The sequence below is a fragment of the Amblyraja radiata genome, chromosome 13 (assembly GCF_010909765.2).
Source record: "Amblyraja radiata isolate CabotCenter1 chromosome 13, sAmbRad1.1.pri, whole genome shotgun sequence".
Taxonomy (NCBI): Eukaryota; Metazoa; Chordata; class Chondrichthyes; order Rajiformes; family Rajidae; genus Amblyraja; species Amblyraja radiata.
This window is the reverse complement of record NC_045968.1, coordinates 46,959,399-46,972,250: the sequence shown is the minus strand read 5'-3', so window position 1 is coordinate 46,972,250 and position 12,852 is coordinate 46,959,399. Positions and strand designations below refer to the sequence as shown.

General features: G+C 42.0%; 1 protein-coding gene across 1 annotated transcript in view; it reads right to left on the bottom strand.

Annotated features, from left to right (window-relative positions):
- irs1 (insulin receptor substrate 1) overlaps positions 1–12,852 on the bottom strand; it is a 61,125-nt gene that overhangs the window by 23,303 nt on the left and 24,970 nt on the right. The gene's annotated exons all lie outside the window — the stretch shown is intronic.

Here is a 12,852-nt window from a genome sequence, read left to right as displayed (position 1 = left end):
GTAGAGGAAAAACACGTAAGGGGAATGAAATAAATAGTAGAGACATGACTAGTACACAAAGTAAAGACAGAATTCAATTCAAAACACAATATGAGGCAATTAATGCACAGATGAAAAGGGAGGGGGACGTGGGGCTAAGGATAGGCAGAGGTGAAGAGATGGGTCTTGAGGCGGGACTGGAAGATGGTGAGGGACACGGAATTGCGGATCAGTTGGGGGAGGGAGTTCCAGAGCCTGGGAGCTGCCCTGGAGAAGGCTCTGTCCCCAAAACTGCGGAGGTTGGACTTGTGGATGGAGAGGAGACCGGCTGATGTGGATCTGAGGGACCGTGAGGGTTGGTAGGGGGAGAGGAGGTCAGTGAGATATGGGGGGGCCAGATGGTGGAGGGCTTTGTAGGTGAGGATCAGGATTTTGTAGGTGATCCGGTGGGAGATGGGAAGCCAGTGAAGTTATTTGAGGACTGGAGTGATGTGATGCCAGGATTTGGTGTGGGTGATGAGTCGGGCGGCTGCGTTCTGGACCAGTTGCAGTCGGTTGATGTAGGTGGAGCTGATGCCAAGGAGAAGTGAGTTGCAATAGTCCAGTCGGGAGGAGATGAAGGCATGGATGAGTCTTTCAGCAGCGGGAGGTGTGAGAGAGGGTCTGAGTTTGGCGATGTTGCGGAGATGAAAGAAGGAGGTTTTAATGACATGGCGGATGTGAGGCTCAAGGGAGAGGGTGGAATCAAAGATCACGCCAAGGTTGCGGGCCTGGGGAGATGGGGAGACAGTGGTGCCGTCGATGGTGAGAGTGGGGTTATTGATTTTGCTGAGTGTGGCTTTGGAGCCTATGAGGAGGAATTCTGTCTTATTGAACTGAATTAAAACATACAGTAGCTGTAAAGGGGGACATAGCGTCACTTAGAGATTTAAGACTGAAAATGGATAGTTTCTTTTTTTTAGTAACCAAAGTTATCAACGTATAATTTTGTGTGTGTTGGAAAACAAAATATAGTGGCACAGCTGGTGGACTTTCTGCCTTACACACTAGAGATCTGTGTTCGATCCTGTCCTCAGGCACTGTCTGTGTTGAATTTGCACATTCTCCATGCAGGCGTGTGGGTTTCCTCCCACATCCCAAAGAAGCATTGGCTTTGTAGGTTAACTTGTCTTTGTAAAATTGCCCCTAATGTGCAGGGAGTGGGTGAGGAAAGTGGGATAACAGAATTTCTGTGAATGGGTAGACAAAAATGCTGGAGAAACTCAGCGGGTGAGGCAGCATCTATGAAGCGAAGGAAATAGGCGACGTTTTGGATCGAGACCCTTCTCCAGACTGATGTGAGGATGGGGAGAGGGGTGAGAAGAAGAAAGGAAGAGGCGGAGACAGTGGGCTGAGGGAGAGCTGGTAAGGGGAGGAGAAAGCAGGGACTACCTGAAATTGGAGAAGTCAATGTGCATACTGCTGGGATGTAAACTACCCAAGCGAAATATGAGGTGCTGTTCCTCCAATTTGCAGTGGGACTCACTCTGGCCATGGAGGAGGGCCAGGATAGAATGGTCGGATTCGGAATGGGAGGGGGAATTGAAGTGCTGAGCCACCGGGAGATCAGGTTGGTTATTGCTAACTGAGTGGAGGTGTTGTGCGAAGCGATCCCCAAGCCTGCGCTTGGTCTCACCGAGGTTGATCATACGCTGAATAATCCAACCACATTGTTTAAAAGAAATAATAGAAATTGCATTCATTGCAACGTGTAAAAAGAGTTGAGATACTGTATATACTGTATTATAATTTTGCTGCATGTCATTGTGGTATATATCATGTCTTGATTGGTGAATATGTTTAGTTTGTGACTTTATTTGAAGCAGAAATAATATGTGAAAGCTTCATTGAACATAATTTCGTCTGGTAACTATGCACTTCGTCCGAGCACATTATCGCACGCCGTCTTAAATGACCAGCTAAACTGTCATTTGGCAACCTAAAAAGGTGCCAAGGTTGCCCGGCTGGCATCAGAGAAAAAAAGTTAAGCGAGAGCCCTGTTTTGTCTCGCATCTTCTGTCTTTTCATCTCTGGACTTTGTGCAGCCAACCACGGATCCAAAAGGCAACCATTCCAAGTGGCTTCATTCTAGCAGGGCATTTTTCTCATACTACAATCTTAGCTCACACATCCTGCTTTACATTGTTTCCCACTTTGGAAAACACACATCATATTTAACCACCTCAGGATCAACCTATTCATGTAACACTTTAAATTTGACTTCTTTCAAAATAATAAGGCAAATTATAACAAATGACCCTGCTGCTTATGCCACCTTTGCTTAGCAGGTCATTATTTTTGTAAAAGAAAGTAACACTTTGCTTAATCCACAGATTTACTGGAGTTGACAGGTGCATTTTATTGCAAGTTATATTCAATTACATCTTATGCATCCCCATAACTACAGACTATTTGTAAAGAATGAAATGTGTTTGAAATTAGAGAAGAAGCAAATTGAGATGTTTAGAACTTCAAAGCTACCATGTTATATAATTGGAAACCAAAAAAGACGCTTTACTGATGATAGCTAACATTCTAGGAAGGAAAACTATATGCAGTGGGAGCAAAACACTGAAATATTAGTCATAATAGTGATTTGAATTTATCTTCACTCAGTGCTTAGAACAGTGAATTGACTTTGTTCTGCATTTTGTTCACAGCTGCAAACTTGGGAGCAGTATATAATTACAGGCATAAAAGCTTCACTGGATAGTAGTATGAGGAGATCGGACTTTCTGCACTATACTAGATTGAAAGGTCAGATATAGCAAGTAGCTACAACAATGCATGAAAGGAATGTTGCCCCTAAGTAATGTTACACAATCTCCTCACGAGGTTATTTGCACTGGAATACGAGTTAAACAAAGAAAGTTAAAACGACAGGACAAATACTCATGGTCAGTTTGGTTTTCAAATAATGTCTGGTGCTATTAATGAGGTGTACTTGCCAACTTGGAAATAGTGACTATAAATGTTAGGTAGCAGAATTAGCACAAAATTTACAAAATTGTTTCAAATCTTCACAGAGTACATGCAGAGCTAATGTTTCTTTGGCAGGAGTTCATTACACCAGGGGTCATACTGGTGCATTCAGGACAGATAAGGAATTCCTCGTTCCAGAGGTGGTGAACCTTTGGAATTCTCTATCCAATAGGGCTGTGGAAACTCAATCAATCAAATATTCAAGTCAGGGATTGATAGATTTTCATATATTCAAGAACTCAAGGGATAAGGGGGATAACACATGAAAGGTCATTGTATTAAATGGCACAGCAGGCATGAAGAGCATAATGGCTTACTGCTACTTCTGTTACGTTCTTATGGTAAATAGATCTGGGGGGAAGGTTGAGATGAATCTTCCAAAAGAAAATTGCCAAAGAAAAGCAAGTAGTTAACAAGTAAAGCTGGTTCCACAAACGTAATCATACTCAATGACTATAGAGCCTAGCATGAAAGTGCAAATTATGAAGTTGAAGCATTCGCCACCATATTCAAAATGGAAGATCCACCTCAATTTCTCCCCCATATCACCATTACCAATACTGCAATCTTTACCCAATTCAATCCATGTAATATCAAGAAATAACTGAAAACAGACAAAGTTCTGGGCCGTGACAAATTTCCACATGTTGATATGCACAACTGCCTCTAACTGCTTAATCAATGAACTATCCTATAAAATGAGGAAAAATGAAGATCATACACACATAAATCGACAGTTTTGACAATTGACATCTTCAGATAATAAAGCAATTAGTGCAGACATACATGAAGACCTGAACAGCATTCAGGCTCGAACTGGCATCAAGTAACATTTGCGTCACACACAAATGCCAAGCAGTGACTGTATCATGACAACAGTGGAACTATCTGGCTGTGAGGTTCAATGGATGATCAGTTTCATTGCTATAATGCCTTGGAGATTACACAAAGAAATAACAAAAACAGGAATTTAAATACTGTACTGCATAGATAGTCAGTGACTCAATTCCAAATCTCTACCACCTAGAAAGTACGGAAGCATTCCAGGATAAAGAAGTCCCGATTTATCCGACTCTGCACAAACTGTCCCGTTATTTTTCAAAGCATTTTTCAAACTGGTAATAATAATAGCAATAATGTTTTTCATCATTAAAAATGACTGACTTGTGTATATTCCATTAGTTAAATTATGGGTAGTGTTAGGCAGAATAGTCAATGAAACTAAAGATTTATAGCGTGTATGCAGAGCAATATGATATGATCTACTGTAGATTATGGACATTGCTGACATGGAGAAATCGGCATTCAGACGTTTCTCAGAAACAAATCCTTATGTAACCGAGGACTGCCTGTAATAGTAAGCAGTGATGGAATAATCTCCGTTTGCATTGGTGATACAATTCCAACAAATGCTTGACGTCATTCAAAGCAAAGACGACCACTTGATCAGCATGCTATTTACCTCTCTCCTTCACCACTGATGTAATGAGGGATCACAAGGCAGCAGCTGCATTTTTAGCAAATCACAAGGTTTCACCAACAACACCTCTCAATCCACCATATAGAAATAATTTAATAATTTCTTTAATGCATCAAAATCCTGGAACTTCGAACTTCTTGTATCTTTAGCAAAAGAACTACCGCAATTCAAGAAGCTACACCACCAGCAAAAATAGAAAAAGCAGAAGGAATTCAGTGGGTCGAGTAGCATTTGTGGGGGTAAAGAAATTGTCACGGTATCAACTGAGAACCCTGCAACAGAATGGAGTGGAGAGGGATATCAGTATAAAGAGAAGAGAGGATGGATGGATGAGACAAGGGTTAGTAATAGGTAGACAATGGAGAGATGAAGGATGATGGGCTGTTGGAGCCTAGGGTACCTTGGAGGGGGCGAGCGGGTAAGAGACGAGGCAGAGAGCGGGTAAGAGACGAGGCAGAGAGAAAAAGAGTAAGGAACAGGGACGGAAGGATTACCTGAAATTGGAAAATTCAATGTTCATTCCACTAGGCCGAAAAGTAGACAGAGAAGTTCTTCCACTAGCTCCCCTTACCCTTGTCTCCTAACTACACCTCACGTGGTCTAATCGGTCCATCATCCTTCACTCCTCCTCAGTCGACCTGTCCCCTACTGACCCATCTCAACCCCCCCCTCTTAATTGACTATTTCTCTCCTTCATATACTGCTCAATCCAATGATTTCCTCCAGCAGTGTGTTTTTACTTCCATTTCAGACTAGCGTCTCAGAGCTAAATAACCACTTTTGAGCTAATTATTAACCATAGCATGGTTAATAATTACTGACATGTCAGCAACATTCACATCCCAATGAATAAATAGAGTGCTTCAAGTATATATTATATATTGATTCACATAGGTTTTACTCTTTCTGGACATCATTATAGTTAACACAAAGAATAAATGTTATATTAAGTACGAATCAAACTGTGCCACAGTCATCACAGAGGCAGCAGAGTGGTGTTGAAATCAGAACTGGCATTTCATTTCATTTTTGACCGAGCAAGTATTACTGGCATCCATGGGATCTCTGGAAAAGAATGCCTTGAAAAATACCTTTGGGAATCATTGCATACATGGCACATTCACGGTTCAATGGGAGCCACAGTCTGCTGTTGTCAGTAACCAATCCATTACAAAAAAAATTAATCTGAAAGAAAATATTTTATGAACTTGAACAAAATCAATTTTTAACACAACTCAAATTTTAAGCAGTCACTTATTCACCGGAGAACTTAAATCTCCCTTGTATGGACCTTAAAATGTACCATGGAAATCACAGTAAGAAAATACAGATCATGTTGTTTTTAACTTTACTTACAATCAACAAAATACGCATATCTAAGATTGTTAATCTTTTGGATATAAAATAGTTATTACACATCCGTATTCTAGTATGAAAATGTTACAATACACATTTAGAAAAATAAGCTAACTTATTTTCATAGTGTCTTAACATCCTAAAGTGCTATTCAGCTCCTAGTTACAACCACAACAAATATTTGGGTTCCAATTTAATCACACCTTCATTTGATCGAGGAAGGTGAAATAACCTCAAATATGTAACATGTATCAAACATGTGTACTTTTTAATGACAATTCACATTACAGACCTGGCTACTTAAAAAGAGCTGAAATCAATAACTAAAATCCAATTTAAGATAATTTCAAATCAATACCCATCAGTATATGTGCACAGCATTACCCTTAGTTGAAAGCAGATATTTCCTTTAAAAACCAAATAATCTTATATCTATCTTATTGTCCTGTGTTGTCGCGTATCAAGTTTCGCTCAGATTGATGTTATATTTTACATTATTCACAATTTTAACTTTACAAAATCCCACTTTGAGAAAATGTTCTTCCATCTGCACTGGCAGTCACAATGGGATTGTAGCCCAGGCGGCCACAATGTGTGCAATCCCAATACACTGAGTCCTGGCAGGTGCAATTGCATTTTTTTTTTAAGTTTAAAATGAGGGAGGGTGAATAAGGGGAAATGAGCCACCCCTGCACAGTTGGGGGCTATGGGTGAGTGGAAGAATATTGCGTTGGGACAAACGGGTGAGTGGTTGAATATTGCGTTGGGGGACCAGGCCTCCCATGTGACAGGGACCCAATGGGTTCCACTTGGTCTAGTAATACTACAAAAGGCAGGTCTTGAATTTTAAATACAAATTGTTGGGTTGTTTTTACTACACTATATTTATATTTAATATTTTGCTGGCGTCCACTATCACAAGGACAGGCCTTTTGGCCTATGGTTAATGTATGCTGAAAATATGCCAAATTAAATGAAGCTCTTCTGCCTGCACATGATCAATATTCCTCCATTCCTTACATATCAATGTGCCTCTTCAATGTAAAAGCTTATTTGACTCCATGATGATATCTGCTTCCACTACCACTCATGGCACCACAATCCCAGCATTTGTCACTGCATTAAAAAAAAACTAAAAAAATAAATAAATAAAAAACTTGCCCTCTCCTTTAAACTACCCTCCTCCCACCATATAACTATATCCTTGTGGTTGAATGGGGAAAATGTTATGTCCACTCTATCCATGCATCTCACTTTTATAACCCTCCAGCCAGCCTTCGTACTCCAATGCTTCAGGAAAAAACAACCAAGTTGGTCCAACTCTCCTTCAAGCTAATACCCTGTTAAACTTCAATGCCCCAACCAATAAAGGTAAGAACACATTCTTTACTACTCTAACTACTTGTCTTGCCTCTTTCAGGGAGCTGTGGACTTGGACCTCAAGGTTTCACTGTACAAGAATGCTGTTACATGTCCTGAAACTAACTGTATACATTCCCCTTAGATTTGATTGCCTAAAGTGAAACGTCCCATACTTGCCCAGATTAAATTCTATCTGCTATTTCTCCACCCATATCTGTAATTGATCCTACCGTATCCTTTGACAGCTTCATCACAGACCGTAACTCCACCAATTTGTTGTCGTCTGCATGCTTAATATCCAATCCATTTATGTTGAACTACGTAGAAAAGATTACCAAGGCCTCTAGGCAACAATAACATCAAATTTGTGAAGCATTCCATATTTTTTACATCTGCCATTCCTTGTGTTTATTTTTCCTTCCAAGTAGTTTATATTTATCACAAACAAAAGAGCCCCCAGAACCGATCCTTGTGGAACAACAAAAATCACAGATCTCTAGCCAGGTTTACACATATCCACCACTATTCTGTCTTCTGTGAGTAAACCAGTTCTGAGTGCAAACTACCAAGTCACTGTGGATCCCATGCATCCTAACATTTTGGATTAGCATATATTTTAGGGACGTTGTCAAATACCTTACTAAAATCCACGCAGACAACATCCATTGCCCCACCTATTTTATATGTATCTATGTACCTCCTCAAAAATCCAATCAAGTTTGTAATACAAGACCTTCCCGGCATAAAGCTATGCTGAGTATCCATAATCTGCCCATTCTCATCCAAATGCGTGTTAATCCTATCCCTGCGAATCCTCTACAATCGCTTCCGTACCACTGATGTGAGGCTCACCATTCTATAAATTCCTGGGTTATCTCCATTTCCCTTTTTTAAACAAAGGAACAAAATTGGCTGCTCTCTAGTCCTCCGGAACCTCATTTGTGGCCAGAGAGGATACAAAGATCTCTCATCAAGGCCCCCAAAATCTCCTCCCTTGCCTCTCTCAATAACCTGGGATAGATCCCCATCTTGCTCTGAGGAATTATTATCCATCAATACCCTTCAAGAAACCCAAGACCTCTCCTTCTTGATTTTGAAATATCGTAGCATATTATTACACTGATCTAACTATCCTCTTTATCCTTCTCCTTGTTGAATACTGAGGCAATGTATTTGTTTAGTACCTCATCTCCATCCTCTGACTCCATGTCTAAATTCCTTCCTTTATCCTTGTGTGGCCCCTAGTTACCCTAATGTACAGAGCATATGCTTTAAGGATTCTCGTTTTCTTACTTGCCAATGGCATTCCATGGCCCCTTGTGGCCCTCCTTATTCCATGCTCGAGTTCTTTTCTGCTTTCTTTATATTCCTCAAAGGTTCTGTGTGATTTCATCATCCTCGGCCTTACATATACTTATTTTTCTTTTCGACCAAATTTACAACTTTGCTCATCATCCAAAGTCCCCTTACTTTGCCATCTGATCAGCTGGTCTTTAAACAACCCGTGTCAGATGTGAATTTACCGAATAACAGCTGCTCCCAATTCAATCACCCAGCTCCAGCCTAATGCGGCTTTTACACGGGGCGACTTGACGCAAGAGTTAACCAGAGTTCAACATCGTGGGAACCTCGTGCGATAACAGTGCGGCATTCGTGGACCACCGTGGACCACCGTAGCGCTAACGGCAGGTCATCGTGTAACTTGGTCACTCGGGAGAAAATTCAAGAAAATTGGAATTTCTCCAAGAGTGACTTGTACACTTGTGGTTGAGTATTGCAACATTATATGAACGTAGTGGCCAGTGCGATATCCGTGCGATATCCGTAATAACTCTTGCGGGTACCGTGGGAACTCCTGCGAACGGTGAACCCGGAAGCTGGACAGAGGGGACAGAAGGTGATTACATATTATCTTCAGTGGGATTGAATTTAAAAAATAAATAAAAATAAAGATTTACATCCGCATATGGACATCAACTTATTCATGAGTTATGTTAATGAGATTCAAGAAAATAACTATAATCTTTAAAAGGGACTTTAAAAGGGACTTTACTGAAAGGTTACGCATTTTTATGGTCCGTGAGATATTTTTCACATGTACTTCTTTGAGAGATACAGGTCGGAGTCCTCGGGTCCAGGGGTCCGGAATGCTACCAATCAATGTTGTGCAGAGACCCGTGTAAGGAGTGAACTGCACATGCTGGTTTAAACCGAAGACAGACACAAAAAGCTGGAGTAACTCAGCGAGTCAAGCAGCATCTCTGGAGAAAAAAAGCTGATGTTTCGGGACGAGACACATCTTCAGACTCAATTCCGATCAGGATGTCTGAAGAAGGGCTCCGATTCGAATCGTCACCTATTCTTTTTCTCCAGAGATGATGCCTGACCCGCTGACTTACTCCAGCTTTTTATGCTTTTCTTCCCAGATCTGACTTACCTGCTGAGTTACACCAACATTTTGTGTCCTTCTGTGCATATTAACCAGCATTAACCAGCGTCTGCAGTTCCTTTAGACATTACATAACTTCAGATTTTAGAGATATAGCGCGTGGGAACTCCTGCGAACGGTAAACCCGGAAGCTGGACAGAGGGGACAGAGGGTGACTAAAAAAGGTGGTCTCAAAAGGACACATGGGAACATGTGTCCTTCGAGGACGTCCCACCTAATTGTCATTGTTGGATAATCTTTTTAACAGGAACAATTGCAGAGATGGCTCCCAGAAAATCTCAAAGGAAGGGGGTAAAGCGGGTCAGAGATGTTTTTGCCATGCAGGAGAATGAGGAGGAGACGCAGCAAGAGAGACAGGTGGAGAGGCAACAGGAGATGCCACAGATAACACTGCCTGTGGGCTCCTTGGAGCAGGGAGAGGGTGAGCAAGGTTCGGCAGCCTGGCCAGCTGTTCGACCTTTAGACTTTCGCTTACCGCCGACACCTCCAGCCCTCCTTCTCATGGCCGATCATCGGTTCATGAGTTGGATGGGGTGCCGAATATTCTCCGGTGCCCGGGCCAAAACTCCTCAGCTGGCCCACCGGCTCGGTCAACGAATTGCCGTCGGCAAATTTGTCCCTTATTTTGACCCTTTGACCCTTATTTAGGAGTGAGAAAGTTGTCAACCCTAGTTGGCGTGGGCAAGTTGGGCCGAAGGGCTTGCTTCCGTGCCCAATTACTTCATGACTTTGCACAAATATGGTTAGAATTCTCAATTAATGCAGATAACTGTCTTGCTCTTCCGACCCCTGTGCATGCCTGGCACGCTTGCCAGATGTGGGCTTGGCGTGCAAGCGGCTGAGCAAATAGGGACCCATCTAGCAAGCCAGAAGGAGCTCAGAGGGTGGGTGATCCACCGAAAGGGTCACGTGGGGAGAAGGGGGGGGCGGTTGATTGACAGCGGAGGCGACCATTCGCAGGCAGGCGGCGACGACGTCACAAAGGGAGGGGTCGGGGAGGGAGCGGGCGGGCCAATGGGAGCGGGCGAGGTGGGCGGGACCATGCCCCCTTTGTTACTGTAGCGAGGGAGGAGCCGTGGGCGCGGGGGCAGCAGCAGCAGTGGCGCCGCGGCAACAACAACAACAACAACAACAGCAGCAGCAGCAGCAGCGGCAGCAGCGGCAGGAGATGCCTCTGGTTGCACTGCTTGTGCTGCTGCGCCCTGCTCTTCCTCCTTGTGACTCTGCAGGTCAGGCACTTTCTTGCTGCTCTGTCCCATTTGGAGACAGAGGCCCTATTGCCACCTCCCTACCCCCCTAGTCTGATCGGAGCAGATCACGGTGCAGGGATGGATCATCTGCGAGGCAGCAGTAAACACCCTCTCTGTAAAAGGTCATGTCCTTCCTTCACATCGTTTTTGCATTCACGTCCACGTTTTTAATGCAAGCTCCGAGTAAACTTGCACATTCCTGCCAATGGGTCTCTCTGCCCATATACTGCCAATGAACTTGCATTTACGTGGCGCCTTTCACCACCTTGGAAGATCATAAAGTGCAATTCGGCCAGTAAGTTAGGTTTGAAGCATTACAAATCAAAGCAAGTACTGGAATCACAGCATCTGTGGTTACTACTGGATAGATTAATAAAGGCACTCCCGTTATAAAAGTAAAACGAATTCACGAATTGAAAAGTTGACTGGTAAATGTGTGCACATGTAAGATTTTTATATGCATATGTGCAAGCTTCATCTTTATGAATAGCGCCTGGGATAAACCATAGTTTAGACATTTAAATGATCGCCATACAAAAGTTATTAATTTATAAAAACTATTTTCCTCCATTTAAGTTTCCCATTCATTTAAAATCCAGTTGCAAACATTTTGATGGCTACGTTGCAATTTACTTTCTTGCCATAATACAGAAGACATTTGAGCCGATTCAACCAAGGGAGGATATATATAGTGTGTGAAAAAAAAAGTTACATCATTTGTGTCACGTGTAGTTCACGATGTTCATTCAAGATTTAACGCGACAGCTCGGGAAACGGCCAAGTCACTCGCACGAATAACATAAATGCCGAGTACCGTGGGAACTCTTTATCTACTGCCGTTATATCGTGCGAGACTCGTGCTGGACCACGACCTCTTCACTCTGGTGACATCTTGCGTCAACTCGCCCCGTGAAAAGGCCCTTTAAAAATGTTGTAATCAGTCCTCCACCAATTTTATACCCCACCCCCCCCTCCAAATTTCAGACTTTTCCTTATGCATAACTATCTTAAAACCTGAGTTAAACCTCATCGATTGGTTTGTTCAGCTAATACAATCATTTGCCATGGAAACATTTATGCTCCTGGAAACAAAACCAACTCAGAGGAATTGAAACTGTAATTCACAAATCTTGGGATTTAACACTCATACTAACAGCAGCAAGATCTTAATTAACTATTAATGTCCTGCAAGTGCCCTGGGTCTCGACAACTTGAGGATGATGTTCAACTCTGGCCTGTGTATAAAACAGATCTGACAGCATTCTTTTACTTAGCCATGTTATGTTTGACGGGAATCAGCCTACCTTGTAACATCCTGTACTGAACCTGAATTCCACCAGCTTGACTGTGTGGTAATTAAATAATCTAATCTAATCTATATCGCCTGCCGGGTTTCATTTCTATTCCGTACCCAACAGCCTCTTTAACCTCAGGTCCATAATGTAAAAACTTTTATCTAAAATGTATGAACTTGCCATAGCCTGCTCATTTGCAGATGGCAAGAAATTATGGTAGGATTTTTAAAAGGGACGAGTTTAAATTAATTGAATAGTACTTAAAGCCTGATTAATGAGGAAAAGATTTGTTTTGAAAATTCTTCATTTCTTCACTGTACTCTACAATATTATAGGACTTTCTGCTATTCCATTAATATATAATAAATTAATTTATACAGTTGCTTTTTGATTTTCGTGTGAAATAATGAACCTCTGTATAGATCTTAGGTACAACTACTGAGTCACCTATAATACTCCTGGCTCAACTGCAAAGTGGCCCTTGAAATAATAAGATCTATTTACCCCATGGCTCAAAAACAATTAACTTTATTTCTCTTTCCAGATCCTGCTTGACTCTGATTACTCCAAGCATTTTCTGTTCTTATTTCGGAGTTGCCAGGTGATTTTACTTCACTTCCCTTGGCAATGAACCCGTTATCATGCAAGATTGTTTACACT